Source organism: Ahaetulla prasina, chromosome 2, assembly GCF_028640845.1.
Source record: "Ahaetulla prasina isolate Xishuangbanna chromosome 2, ASM2864084v1, whole genome shotgun sequence".
In the NCBI taxonomy this organism is placed as follows: Eukaryota; Metazoa; Chordata; class Lepidosauria; order Squamata; family Colubridae; genus Ahaetulla; species Ahaetulla prasina.
In genome coordinates, this window is record NC_080540.1 from 224,989,893 (window position 1) to 225,004,306 (window position 14,414).

Below are 14,414 nucleotides of genomic sequence, written 5' to 3' on the forward strand. Positions count from 1 at the left end.
ATATTGAAATATTCCCTCTGTATCACTTTTAAAATAAACAAACAACATTCTAAGATTGTCAAGATGTTAGCCACAACCATGTAATCAACATGCATTGCACCTGAAAGAAGCATGAAAAAAACCAAGTATTTGTGCAATTGTGGCATCCATCTAGATTTCCTGATGACTCCACTCTGTGAATATCTTCGATTGTGTGACTCCTCTGTGAATTTTTCAAGTTTTGCCAACAAGTCTAGCTGTTTAAGAAGTGAAGTTTTCTGCCAATAAGGAGTACATACAATTGACTCATGGGAGATCAGTAAATCAAACAGCTTTATTACCCAATGCAAAGGATACCATTTGTGTGTGTGTGTGTGTGTGTTTATAAAAATAGTATTAGTGAAACCATATGACCACCAAGTGTTTGTTAAAGTTCTCAAATGAATCTTTTGAGTTATTCTAAAGAAGATGAATGAATCACTGACCATTACCAACAATTCTTGGGTGGAAGAACAGGACTCACTTCCTTAACTGAATAGCATTGCTATGGGAAGTCAAAGGTTTAAGCAATGCTGGAGAAAGTTATTAATTAAGAGAAAAAAACATGTTATACAGGTAGTTCTTGACTTACAACAGTTCATTTAGTGACCCTTCAAAGTTACAACGGCACTAGAAAAAAGAGACTTATGATCATTTTTCACACTTATAACCATGACCGCATCCCCATGTCATGTGATCAAAATTCAGATGCTTGGCAACTGACTCATATTTATGACGGTTGCTGTGTCCCAAGGTCATGTGATCACCTTTTGCAACCTTCTGACAAGCAAAGTCAATGGGGAAGTCACTTAACAACTGTGGCAAAAAAGGTCGTAAAATGTGGCAAAATTCACTTAACAAATGTCTCAATTAACAACGGAAATTTTGGGCTCAATCGTGATGGTATGTCAGGGACTACCTGTACATTGTTTCACAGCTTTTTAAATCCTTCAAAGTTCATAACAAAATGATTTTCATAAGGCAAGTTTTATTTTTCTTACTCAACGTCTTAAAAAAAAAAACTAACAGAAGAAAGGATTCCTGTAATAACCACACAACCAGCAAGAGCTCAGAAAAGATGTATCAGCTTATGTCATAAACTTGACACAGCTTGTCATTTTTTTCTGTACTTGCTAGAAATGATTGCACTCTCGTTTTGCACCTGTGATTTCGATTTTTGACTCTTCATATTTTCTGTACACAGATAATTTCTTTCATTTGTTTCATTACCTAGTATTTTCTTGAAAGATTCCAAGAAACATTTTATTCCAATGCTTCAGGAAGCAGTAATAATTTACACAGTGGTATTATTTCATCTGTCTTGCAGCTCTGATTGCATATGTGTATGGGTTTTCTTTCCCCCTCAGCTGAATAATATGATAGTTGGAGACATCTGGATGGCTTTGCTAAATTACACTTTGAAGAGTCCACTTGTGCTTTTCTTTTGCTTTTATTCCAATTTGAAAATATGACTTAATCTCTAGATCGTAGTCAAAGATGTTCAGCCCATAATTCCCCAGCTGTTGTGAAATTCCAACTCTCACTGGAATATTCTAACAAGTAGTGGAGAACTGCAGATTGCTTATTTTTGTTCTGGTAACGTGAGTGCTTAGTTAGCTGCTTTACAATCAAAGCTGTCTCGGATTTTAAGTTAGTAAATAAATAAATGACATTTAGGTGCAACAAAGAATAGGTAAGAAAGTATGAACCGTGGGAAATATTGATTCCTGAAAAGAGATTCCACATAAGCAGAAAAATAGTGGATGAATATTATTATGGATTGATATGAAATACTACATTACCACCAGTTTGTGATCATATGATATGATCGCAATTAAAAAAAAAATGTTGTATAGTCCTCAACTTACAACCACAATTAAGCCCAACACTTCTGTTGTTAAGTGAGACATTTGTTAAGTGAGTTTTGCCCCATTTTACAACTTTTCTTGCCACCGTTAAGTGAACCACTGCAGTTGATAAGTTAGTAACTTAGTTTTTAAGTGCATCTGGCTTCCCCATTGACTTTGCTTGTTAGTAGGTCACAAAAGGAGATCACATGACCCTGGGACACGGCAAGGTCATAAATAGGAACAGTTGCCAAGCATCTGAATTTTGATCACATGATCATGGGGATGCTGCAAGGATCGTAACTGTGAAAAATAAGTCACATTTTTAGTGCTATTGTAACTTTGTGTGGTCACTAAACGAACTGCTATAAATTGAGATCTACCTTATTACATCAATGCTTGAAACTACTTATTTTTTCCTCCTGCATAAGGGAATGCTAATAACTCCTAAAGCCATATTTCATGTTGTAAAGAAGTGAAGACGTCATGTTCCCATGCCTTTTTTCCATGCCTTTTTCCCCCCCTTCACTCTTTCTTTCAGTCACTTTACACTGTGCCATTAATGTGGGTTCTTGGTGCTCTCTGAACTTGGTTATTTTATTCCAGATGGTTCATTATCCAGCTAGGTAATATTCAGTTAAGTAATGAAATGTCTTGTTGTGCCTCGTCCTCCTCAGCCGGGCCCCTCCCATCTCTTCCCGGGCCTGTTATCAGACTCCGAGTCTGATAATGAAGATGAACGGCCTGTCATGGCTCCAGCCCCCGGCCCTGGCCCCATGCCCGGAGAGGAGTCAAGGAGTGAAAACAAAAACCCAATACAGCTCACTCACACTGTGTGTATTCCTTCGACGCAGCCGTCAGAGAAAAAGTCAGTCAAGTGGTGCAATTACCCGGACCTGCTCCCTCTGACCCCTTCCTTTCCCAGATGCCGACAGTAGAGACAGCTGAAGACAAGTCAGAGTGGGAGGATCCTCACTTCCGGAGATCTGAGAGGCGACGCCAGCAGAAGGAAGGGTGGGGCAGGCCTGGATAAATGCTGAGTCATGGAGCCACACCCCACAGCCTATATAAAGGACCTGCTTTTGGCATTCCAACCTTGAGTCAAGCAAAGTCTCATCTAGTTTGCTGAAGTCACAACTTGGACTCCTGCCTGCCCTGAGAAACCTGGAAGGAATTTGGCAAAGCTGCAGAGGCTTCGTTGCCATGCTTGATACGGACTTCCTAGACCTGAGGAAGAAAACAACCACAATCAAAGAGCACCAAGGACTCTCCTCTTCTACCCTCTTATATTGGTGTACCATTAATTCTAGTTAGTACCTCCAATTCGATGAGCTATCTTGTGAAATGATTTGGTCACTGCGCTTCTCTTCCTCCTATGCAAATCACTATGTCTGTTTCATTTCTCCTTTTGTCTCTTCCTTCTCTGCCTAGTATTCTCTGTGGAATCAATCAAACAGTTGTTCGTTCCATTCAAAGACTCTTCGAGATATTGTTCTTCTTGCTATTTCTTCAACCCACCTAATTATTCTAAACTCTACTCTGTATTATTTTTCTTTCTGGCTACTTCAGAACACCTTGAGTTATGATTAAAGGCTGCTGGGGATACATGTCAGTTTTTTGACACATAATAAATTGGAAAGCATGAAAACAAAGCCAATCCCCCACCCACCCCCCAAAAAAACCCTAAAGACACTAGTAACCAGAGGCAACAGCGCCAAGGAAAGAGTGACAGATCAGACCTCAGAATTACCTACCTGTATACATATTTTTTATCAGCTCAGTTCATGCCAAATGTAATTTGCTTCTGAGATATTCAATATTTACATAAAAATGAATCTTTCATAAAACACAATGAAGTATAAACTCAGCTTAAAATGTCCATTTTGCAAATTATTGCCTAATTATTTTGCGTATATGAATATACCCGTGCAATACTGCATCATCTCTCGTTTCCCTTTTCCTCCCCTCTCTCTACCTGTCACCAGGGTTAGAAGCAAACAGATAAACAGAATAATAACAGAAGTCAGTGAGAGTAATAAATTGACAATTTATTTTCACATTCATGGCGGTGGAATTTAGAAGTGGACTTTATCATCTTGAAATGATAATATCCTGTTACTATTCTTACTGTGAGCAAAATGTACTGGTTGCAGTGCCTCCTACATTCAAGATTCTACCTCCAATTAAAAACAAACTTATCACAAACAGAAGCAACAATAATATGGCAATCTGATTACAATGGTTATTTTTTAGGTTCAAAGACTACATGATCTATGCATATGTCAGAAATGTTGTGCGCTGCAAAAGTTTAGGTATTAAATGATCAATAATTTTTCTAGATAATCTAAGATTCTTTCTTGTTTATTGGGGATTAGAGGACTATGAACCACTAGGAATTATTCTGTGGAAAACACTTCTATCCCATCCCAATTCAATCTTGTATATTTGTGCACAACCCCTAGTGACTTCTTTTATTCAAGAAGTGATTGTTTTTTTACTACAGTGATACTGTATATTTGCATATTGAAAGGCAACTGGGTTTCCTAGTTCAATGATCTGGTTTATATGCCATTCTTTTTATCAATTTCTTTTTTTAATTAAGAGGTAAGTCGATAATAACAACACAAAAAGAATTTGTACTGGGGTTTTTTCTTTCTTTCAGAGATTATCTTGTTTGAGGCTGGTGAAATTTTTTATCTCTTAGATTTATTCTCCATTTGCATTAATAATAGAAATAAAAGCATTCTGCCCAGTTGAAATTGCTATCCATAGAACAGGGGGGTCAAACTCACGGTCTGTGGGCCAGATATGTCACATGCTGGCCACACCTACCCCCGGTTTAGCAAAGGGGAAAAAAATCCCGATATGTCACATGATGATGACGTGACGACGTGAGTTTGACACCCCTGCTGTAGAACTGAAGCTCTTCTAAAGAGCCAAATCAGGTCTTTATCAGAAACTCTAGAATAGCTCCAATTCATTTAAATAGCAAAAAGTATCTCAAGCACAAAGAAAATATTATAATCAATAAATAGAATGAGATAACAGCCTAAATGAGATCCTTCCTCTTTGATCCGATGCCTTCCAGATGAGATGGAACTATTACTCCCAGAATTTTCAGATATTGTGGTCAATACACCTGAAGGATCTCAAGTTGGAGAAAGGTGATAGAATTAGACCTTGGTCCCAGACCTTTCTAGCTTTGTGGACCAATGGTGGCAGGGTGGGGGAGAAGAGATGGTTCCACCAAAGCAGTACAATTGCACAGCTCCATTTGCGCAAGTGGTGGGCATGCGTCAAATGGAACTGTGTGTGCTCAGGGAAGCCCTGAATTAGACTATATAGTCAGACTTCTATTTGATGCCACTGTGCTTCTACTCATACATATGGCAGAAGACAGAATGGACAACCAACAGGAAAATAATGCTCTGTGGAACACTTCTAAAATGTGCTTCAGAAGCTTCATTGTCTTTCTCATTGTACAGTGAGTTCAAAGCAGAATTATGGATCTATACCAAAAGCCTAATTTGGCTTCCAAACTTTGACAAGAAGTAAATGTTTTAATGGATAAAATTGACTTTTTTAAAAAAAGAAAAAGAAAAACTTTTTTAAAATGGCCAAAATTCCACACTGACTTCCAGTAATATTTCATGTGGCACCCCATCTCTCTAAGCACCCCATCTCTCTAAATTGATTGTTATATTCACACTCTTCACAGAAGCTAGGGCAGTGGTGGTGAACCTTTTACTCACCAAGTGCTGAACAGATACACGCTTTGCACGCTTGCGTGCTATCATGTGGCTCCTTCCCATGCACTGCGCGCACAACCGCACCATCTGGGCATGCGTAAAGCTTTTTTGTGCCTCCACTGGTGCTCTGTGCATGCAATCGCACCATCTTGGGCATATGCATGGTTTTCACATGTGCAATGCATGCATGTGAACACTGTCTATGCATATACTTGCTGTGCCCAAGTACTCTCACATGCATGTGCAAATGCACACACATGTACAAGAGAGCTCCGAAGACCAGCTGGGTCCTCTGAATTGCACACATGTGCACTGGAAGCCCAAACACTGTCTGGGGTGTGCATGCATGCACAGCTGCAGGTGAGTTGGGGGACAGTTTGTGTGCCCGGAAAAATGATTCTGTGCCACCTTGGGTACATGTCCCATTGGTTCACCATCACGGAGCTAGGGGATGGGAATGAGAAACAGGGAGATATTTTTTTTCCTTTTTTGGCTGGCAATATTTTCTTTAGTTCCCCATTGAAATCAATGGGAGAAAGTCATTAAGCCAGATGAGGATGGAAGAGTTCAAAGCCATGAATTAAAGTGGTTTTGGATTCTACAGATCCCTAGCCTATCCACCAGATCCTCCCATCAAAATGCCTTGTAGTAGACTTTAAGTAGACCGTTTTGAGGTTTGGATAGCTGTGCCTTCTGTCCCTGATAAAAATTTCTTGCATGAATGGAAGGAATCCCACCAATAGAAAGTCAAGTCAATTTTTACATTTTCTTTTCAAATAAAATATAATACTGTGTTATAAGAAATGGAGAAAAGAAACCCTATCTCTCCACGTGAGGAGTTATACTGTAATTTTATTACCAAACATTTTTCTTTCGCTTTTACTACATAGAATTTAAATTACCTAAGGTTTCTTTAATCTGAATTTTGTTGCTGATTGTTATGCTGATTTTTAAAAAGTTCTATTGTATCTTCCTGTTCTGTTGTACTTTATATGTAATAGCTGGCTTACATGGTATTAAGAGGTAGTGAATACAAATGCAGATTTTAAATAATTCAAGAATATATTCCTATTCATTAGTTGCACTATTAATTTATAATTTATTTAATGTGATATTATTGCAAATATGTTTTTAATGTCATTTATATTTTTCCTTTCTTACCTTTCAGGTCTCAGGGTGAAGAATTTGGAACTGAATCAAAATCTACACACTCAGGGTAATATTTTTATTCAGTGTTTGGTGTGGTTAATCATATTAAAAATCATATTTGAGTTGTTATATTACTAGCAAATTGTACTGATTTTTATTGTGTGAATATCTTCTCAAGACAGGAAATATCATATCTGAACAAAAATAATTACCTAGTTGTTTCATTTTAGGAAGTTATTAATAAGTGGTTCCTAATGAAAATAGGACGCAGTGGCTCAGGGGCTAAGACAGCTGAACTTGTCGGTCGAAAGATCGGCAGTTCGGCGGTTCGAATCCCTAGTGCTGCCGTGTAACGGGGTGAGCTCCCGTTACTTTTCCCAGCTTCTGCCAACCTAGCAGTTTCGAAAGCACGTAAAAATACAAGTAGAAAAAATAGGGACCACCTTTGGTGGGAAGGTAACAGCGTTCCGTGCGCCTTTGGCGTTGAGTCATGCCGGTCACATGACCACGGAGACATCTTCGGACAGCGCTGGCTCTTCGGCTTTCAAACGGAAATGAGCACCGCCCCCTAGAGTCGGCAACGACTAGCACGTATGTGCAAGGGGAACCTTTACCTTTACCTAATGAAAATAGCATAGGCCCTGCCGAACAAATAACAAGTAAACTGTAGACATTTATTTACAAAAGTAGTAAAATAACAAGTAACTTTAAATGTTTTACAGTAAGAAATTATGGAGGAAAGATAGGAAGTAGAAATTAAGATGTATTTTATTACCAGGCAGCCATTTTTAAAATGGCTTCAACCAGCACATTCTGATGTCATAAAGTATTAAGATAAAAAAACTGAGCAAATCATGTGAAAAAAACTGAGCAAATCATGTTGGTGCTATACTTAAAAACCAGTCAACATAATGAAAAGCTGCAGCACAAAACTTATTTGTAACAATGGCTTTCGGGCATCCATGTCATGCATAATAAAGCGGAAGTAGATTCTACTAAATTCTGTAGGATTTACTCATGGTAAACAGATGAAGAATTGCAGTCTACTATTATTTGATTGTCCAGAAAGTAATAATAATGTTTGATGGGCAACCTGAAGACTGTTCCCTTTATTTTCAGAATGTTCTTTAATGAACAACATTCATCCGTAGGGTGAAGGCAAATCAACTCAAGTAGATATGCTCTAGTTAACATTCCACTGAGATAAAATCTGAAAGCTAACATCATTTGTATTACATAAATTATCTGTCACACAAAAGTGTATTTGGACAGACAACAAAACCTCTGAAGAGCAGAAACCCAAGCCCAGGAGAACCAGTTTGTCAGCTCTTTTAGGTTTTGTTGACTGTACAAAAACAGAAACATGATCTGTGTTCCAAAGGAAGACATCTGTCAAATTGTCGCCATCCTCTGAAAAATCTACCTGTAAATCTTTAAAGCTATATATTACATCTGCATCAGATATCACTTGGGAGCCCTTCAGGTTTCTAGCCACACACTCAGTTTCTTTTAGAAACTATTATTTTGGCCTCCATCAATCTTAAACTTGTAGTAATTGCTTCCTATTAAAATATACTTTTATGTATTTCACTGCAGAATAACTAGTGATTAATACACTAGAGTGAACATACCAACTTCTCTCTTAGCTTTTGTTCCATGCCTACTCTGATCTTGGGTCACCAGTTCTTCATTAGTTGTAATGTGCCAGTGAAGCTGCTTTGTGGAGAAAAGATGATTTCTGAAATCTAATGCCATAATAGCCTTCCTTAGTTTGATTTTCTCCAAATGTGTTAAAGTTCTATCATTCACTTTGTCATGGGTAAATGAGAATTATCAAACTGATTCCTATATATCTGGAGGTATCCATTTACACAAGACTGTCACATGGTTTCTGGAGGGTTCAGGGGTGGTATTCACTTACCTTTGCTACACAGAGGGTAAAAAACGGGATGTGATGATATCCAGGCAGTTGGGCGGAGCCTCCTATAGCTACTGGTTCACCTGAACCGGATAGAACTGGCTGAATTCCACCACTGGCTCAGCTGTAGTATGTGAACTAGGTTGTATTAGGTTGACCATGGAAGTAATGTGCTAGTAAACTCTTAAACCATGGGAACGGAGAACCACCCTCTGAAACCAGACCTGCTGTTTTGATAATTCTACAGGGGAATCAACCTTTTATAAGAAATACAGTGACAACCATACAATAAAAATGGATATACTTTCAGTGGTCAAGAGCTACTATTATTAGATTGGTGGGTGAGGTAGGGGAAGCTTTGAAAGATAGGTAGGACAAAACAAAAGTGTAGGTGGGTTACTTGTTTTATTTATGCTATGTCTACTTTAAAAACCACAAAGAAACTTGAGGTTGGCTACTGGGATTATAGGTTGCCACCACTACTCTGTTGTTGTAATGGGAGGCATAAATGCTTCCAAAGTAAATTACCACTCTCGGTTGCCCTTTTAAGTCAAAATGACTGAGCTTTTGCAAGTAGGTAATGAAAAGGAAATTCTGCTTTTTAAAAGCCATATGAACTTGGCTTTTTGCAGGTTTATTATATCAATGTTCAGAGTTCTCTTATAATAAAATGATAGCTAGAATGACTGCATTAGGCTAATCCCCAGATTATAAAGTAAGACTGAAATGAAAAGGTTTCAAACTTTAATTTTATGTAGTCTACGAAGGTAAAAAGTTTAAATGGAACAAATCTAATTGAATTACATAAACTTTAAATGGATGTACTTGATAATGTCAAAGAGATTAGCTTCTTCTAACACAGCATAAATGAAGCAAAAGACAGTTCTTAAAATTTCTGGTTCAAATAGGCATGACAGACATACTGTATAACCTGGCAAAAATACAAGAAAATGTATCAGGCGTCATTACTCAATCAAATTTCAACTGTTCAATTCTATCTACAGTATCTATCTATCTATCTATCTATCTATCTATCTATCTATCTATCTATCTATCTATCTATCTATCTATCTATCATCTCTCTCCCTCTCTCTCTCTCCCTCTCTCTCTCTCTCTCTCTCTCTCTTTCTCAAATCTGAAATAACATTTGTATGATATACTCAAATAAAGGGCAACAACAATTATTAGTACTTTTATTATTAGTACAAACAATAATTTGTATTCTGTCATTAATGAAATATAAGAGTTTCTGGTTGCTTTAAATCTTTTGTTGAAAATAATTTATTTTTGGTTTATTGATGTATTCCTCTTGCACATGGCTATCAGCTATATATGGTAATTCATCTGTAACACAGATTTCCCTAATATGAGTACATAGAACTTTGCTATTTAAGGTTTAAATTACTTTACATTAATAAAGGTGCAACTCTCTGGCTCAGCAGTTTAAACCAGAAATTCCGGACTGTTAATCTTTTGTAATTTTTAATGTGCCTCCAATGCAATTTTTAAGTATCAGCTCATTCTATTCATTTCAGAATCACTAGCAAGCTCTGTATTCTGTTGATTGATGTTCAGTAAATATAATAAATGCAAACAACACTATACTATACTGTTTATGTTTTCCAAATAGAGTCCTCCAAAGATAAACACTGAGACATTGCTTCTGTGTCCCAATATCTTCCATAATTGCTCACCAGACTATCTCTGTAGCACCCTATTATGTTTTATGGAAACCAATTTACCAAGGGTTCTTTGTGGTGATTGTTGTTGTTGTTGGAGACACAAAAACAATTTTAACTTTAATCGTGGTATTTTATTATTTTTAAAAAATGGATCATCATTTAATATGCATTTTTCTAAGAAAAGTTGGGGAGCATTCCTTGATATACTATTTCTGTACCTGATAGGGTTCAAATTCTTGTTTTGTTTTCAAGCTAACAATTAAATTGGATGTAGATATGGCAAAAGTATCTATCCCTCATTCCAGCCTTTTGGGAAATGGAAAAAATGCTGCAGCATGTAAATTGTTATCAGCTTAATAAAGATATCTGCTCAATATGGATTTTGGACAATAGAAAGAAACTATAATGGGCTTGTCAGAATGGATGCATGTATAATATACTCATACATAATCTTTGCAATCATTATATATATATCACTGTATATATATATATATATATTACATTTATTACTGCATCCATATTAAAGTAACACATCTAAACACTGAGAGAGAAAATATGAGAAGCAAATTCTTTTCAATTACAATCTGTTCTTTCCTTTGTGAAATGTTGTTTGTAAGGAGATAGAAACTTTGGAATAAACTCATTTTTAATGATAAGGGTGTTCACCTTTCTGTTTTACCAATCTGCCTCAAGCTATGCAATTCATTAATTCCCCCCTTTCTGTATAGTTCAGTTTCCAAATATCGCTCACCTATAACAGCATGGCTTAAGTGGAGACAGATGTTCCTGCACTTTTGGGGTGACCATCTAGCAGGTGGCTTAAAAATAAAATCTTTCATAATTATTTACAGTCAATGATAAGACTCTTTAGAAGACATGAGTTCAGAAGTTGAAGGAATTTAATTGGCCTGGGAAGTAACTCAGTCTTAAAAATGATTAGGGGATTGGAGGCTAAAGCAGATAACAAACAGTTGCAGGAATTGGATAAGTCTAGTCTAATGAAAAAAAGGACTAGGTAGGACATGATAGCAGTCTTCCAATATTTGAGGGACTGTTACAGGGAGGAAGGGATTGGCTTATTCTCCAAAGCACCTGAGAACAGGACAAGAAGTTACACGGAGAAGATCATTAGAGAAGCAACCTAGAACTAAGGACAAATTTCCTGACAGTGAGAACAATTAATAAGTGTTACGGCTTGCCTCCAGAAGTTGTAGGTATTCCATCCCTGGATGCTTTTAAGAAGAGATTGGACAGACATCTGTCTGCAACAGTATAGAGCAGGGGTGTCAAACTCACGGCCTCATGGCCATGTCATGTGACATATCAGGACTTTTTCCCCCTTTGCTAAAGCGGGTGTGGGCGTGGCCAGAGCATTACGCATCTGGCCACAGGCCAGGAGTTTGACAGCCATGGTATAGAGTCTCATGCTTGAGCAGGAGCTTGAACTGGAAGGTATAGGGTCTCATGCTTAAACAGGGGCTTGGACTAGAAGACCTCCAAGATCCCTTCCAACTCTGTTATTCTCTTGTTTTGTTATTCAGTAATTCTGTTATTGATTGAAATCTATTTGAATTAAATACAGATACAAGATTTTTTCCCCCTGAAAAGAAGCTTTTTTCAAAATTTCTCCTGCAGTTCTGAACTCTGCCACATTTGCTGTGATATTGATTCTGTTCTCCTTCTGATAATATAGCCTGTTCCGAAACATTTTGCCTTGTGTAGAAACAAATGCTTTAATCGGTTTAGTGATATCTCAAATTCATGTTTTTTTAAAAAGAACCCAAGCAATTCAAGTCTGAAAATTGGAGTCATTTACTGAAATAAATACAGTAAGTCCATCTATAACGGAGGAAAAATATTTGACTGCAAGGGTGCTTGTTTAAGGCATTTATACCCAACAGTTTTGCCAGAAACCTTTCCATATGGTTTCCACATTAATAAAGAAACCTTTCTTGTCATCAGATTTAAAATCTACAAGATAACATAAAAGGGACAATAAGAAGACTTCTTAATGTTCTAAGGATTCTTAGTTTATTTATTAAACTGGTATTGAAAGAAGATAAAGGTTGATCATGGCTCTACCTTCCTTTACTGTGCCACAGACTGGGAGAATTTCATAATTCTTATTAGAACACAAAACTTAGTAAAGTTTACCTAGCGCCTTAACATCTCTTATTTTTAATCAGTTTATTGTTTATATCCTTGGGAATAAATAGGACTTCCAGGATACAAGTTATTCCAATACTGTCATTCAATACTGTAATCATGATTAAATCAAAAGCAGAAAACTACTGTAATAAGCATGAACAGCACAGTTGTGCACTCATCTATGCAAGGATTCTGAGTTCAGTGCAAGTTACTCAAAGATGAAGTATTTTCAGGTTGAACTGAAACTCTATAGAGCACTGGTGGGTTTCAGCAGGTTCTGACCAGTTCTGGAGAACCGGTAGTGGAAATTTTGAGTAGTTCAGAGAACCGGTAGTGTTAAGGGTAATCTGGGTTCACAACTAAGGTTGTGGACTGTTGAGCAGAGTACCCTATGCATGAAAACGACTTGAGACTGGTTGTATACAATAACAATCACTTGCAGACAAACTGGGGTTTGATATTCCTTTACTTTTAGGGAAAAGGCAAAGTCATAGTCCAAAAACAATTCCAGGTCATACACATATAAAGTCAGTCAGTCAATCTTCTTACCAATGTAGACTTGCAAAATAAACAAGGTCTTATTTCAATTCAGCAAAACAGAGTTCAATACACAATAGTCAGTATCTTGAGGAATCAGTAATTAGCCATGACCAAGCAACGATCATAAAGCTCAAATATACAGTTGCATCATGTCATCAGGTTACAATGCTGTAGCGTCCCTGTAGATTTCCAACAAGCCATAATTTAATAGTCCTTTTATACATTGGCTACAGAGCTCAACCAATCAGGATGCTTGTGTGATGCAGCACAGCCTTAAAGCAATAACATGCCTTTCTATAAACATACAAAGTTAGTTTATATATTGCCTGGCCAACTAGTTAGGCAAATAACAATTTCCTGACAGGTAGTAAAAATTCTGACTGGCCCTGCCCCCATCTATTCTCTGCCTCCCAAGTCCCAGCTGATTGGGAGGAAGTGGGTATTTTGCAGTTTCCTTCCCCTGGAGTGGGGTGGGAATGGAGATTTTACAGTATCCTTCCCCTGCCACACCCACCAAGCCACGCCCACAGAACCAGTAGTAAAAAAAACCCCACCACTGCTATAGAGATTTCCCTGACAGTTGTAAATCCCACTGCATTCATTAGGAATTCATTCATAACATACTGATTGGAGAAATTTAGAAAAGTAAGTTTGGACAACTCAAAGAACTTTTACTCCACGTTCTGGGCCTCAGGCTAGAACAACTTGTTTTCCTCTTTCCTTTTCTTAGTACTTATCAATATTCATAGTTCTATATTTTGGAGAAAGCTGAGCTGAGGACAGTTTAGGTTAAAAAAATAATATAGTTTATGAGGTTTATTAAATTATGATAAATTATGAAAAGTCATAAATAGGACACAAAAGAAATGACCCTATCTACATTCAGTGGTCTTATTAGCCCAAAAGATTCTAGCTAATGCAATTCTAATGATTTACAAAGATTCACTGTTGTTATTTTTTTTTTACCAAAGACATAGATCCATATATCACAAACTCATCTGCTCTAAATGAGATTAAAGGGCTTTCTGCCTCATCAGTCCTCCTGAATTAACACTCTTTGCGTAGATAATAATTACTTTCATGGTATCATGGTATGAATATCTGTTTGTGTAGGTTTAATCAATAAAACAAAGGTTACAAATATAGGCTGCATTGAAAGAAAGAATGCCTTGGATTTCAAAGTGACTCATTGTTTTAGCCAAGCAAAATAATGTCTATTGTTCTGGGTTTTATTTCTATATTGACCAATTGAATGAAATAGCATCAGTGTTGAATATTTTTTACTGAAGGTCTCTGTAATAATAAATAAAACCTTCTTTTTTATTTTCACTAACTCACTACTACATTCAGCCAGATAATGTCA

The 14,414-nt window shown here is 37.0% G+C and overlaps 1 protein-coding gene across 1 annotated transcript in view; it reads left to right on the forward strand.

The window, feature by feature from the left end:
* The window catches only part of PTPRD (protein tyrosine phosphatase receptor type D), a 1,472,813-nt gene that overhangs the window by 586,103 nt on the left and 872,296 nt on the right, over positions 1–14,414 (forward strand). The window contains exon 7 of the mRNA XM_058166456.1: positions 6,783–6,830. The gene's annotated coding sequence lies outside the window, so the exon portion shown is untranslated. The remainder of the gene's footprint in view (positions 1–6,782; positions 6,831–14,414) is intronic.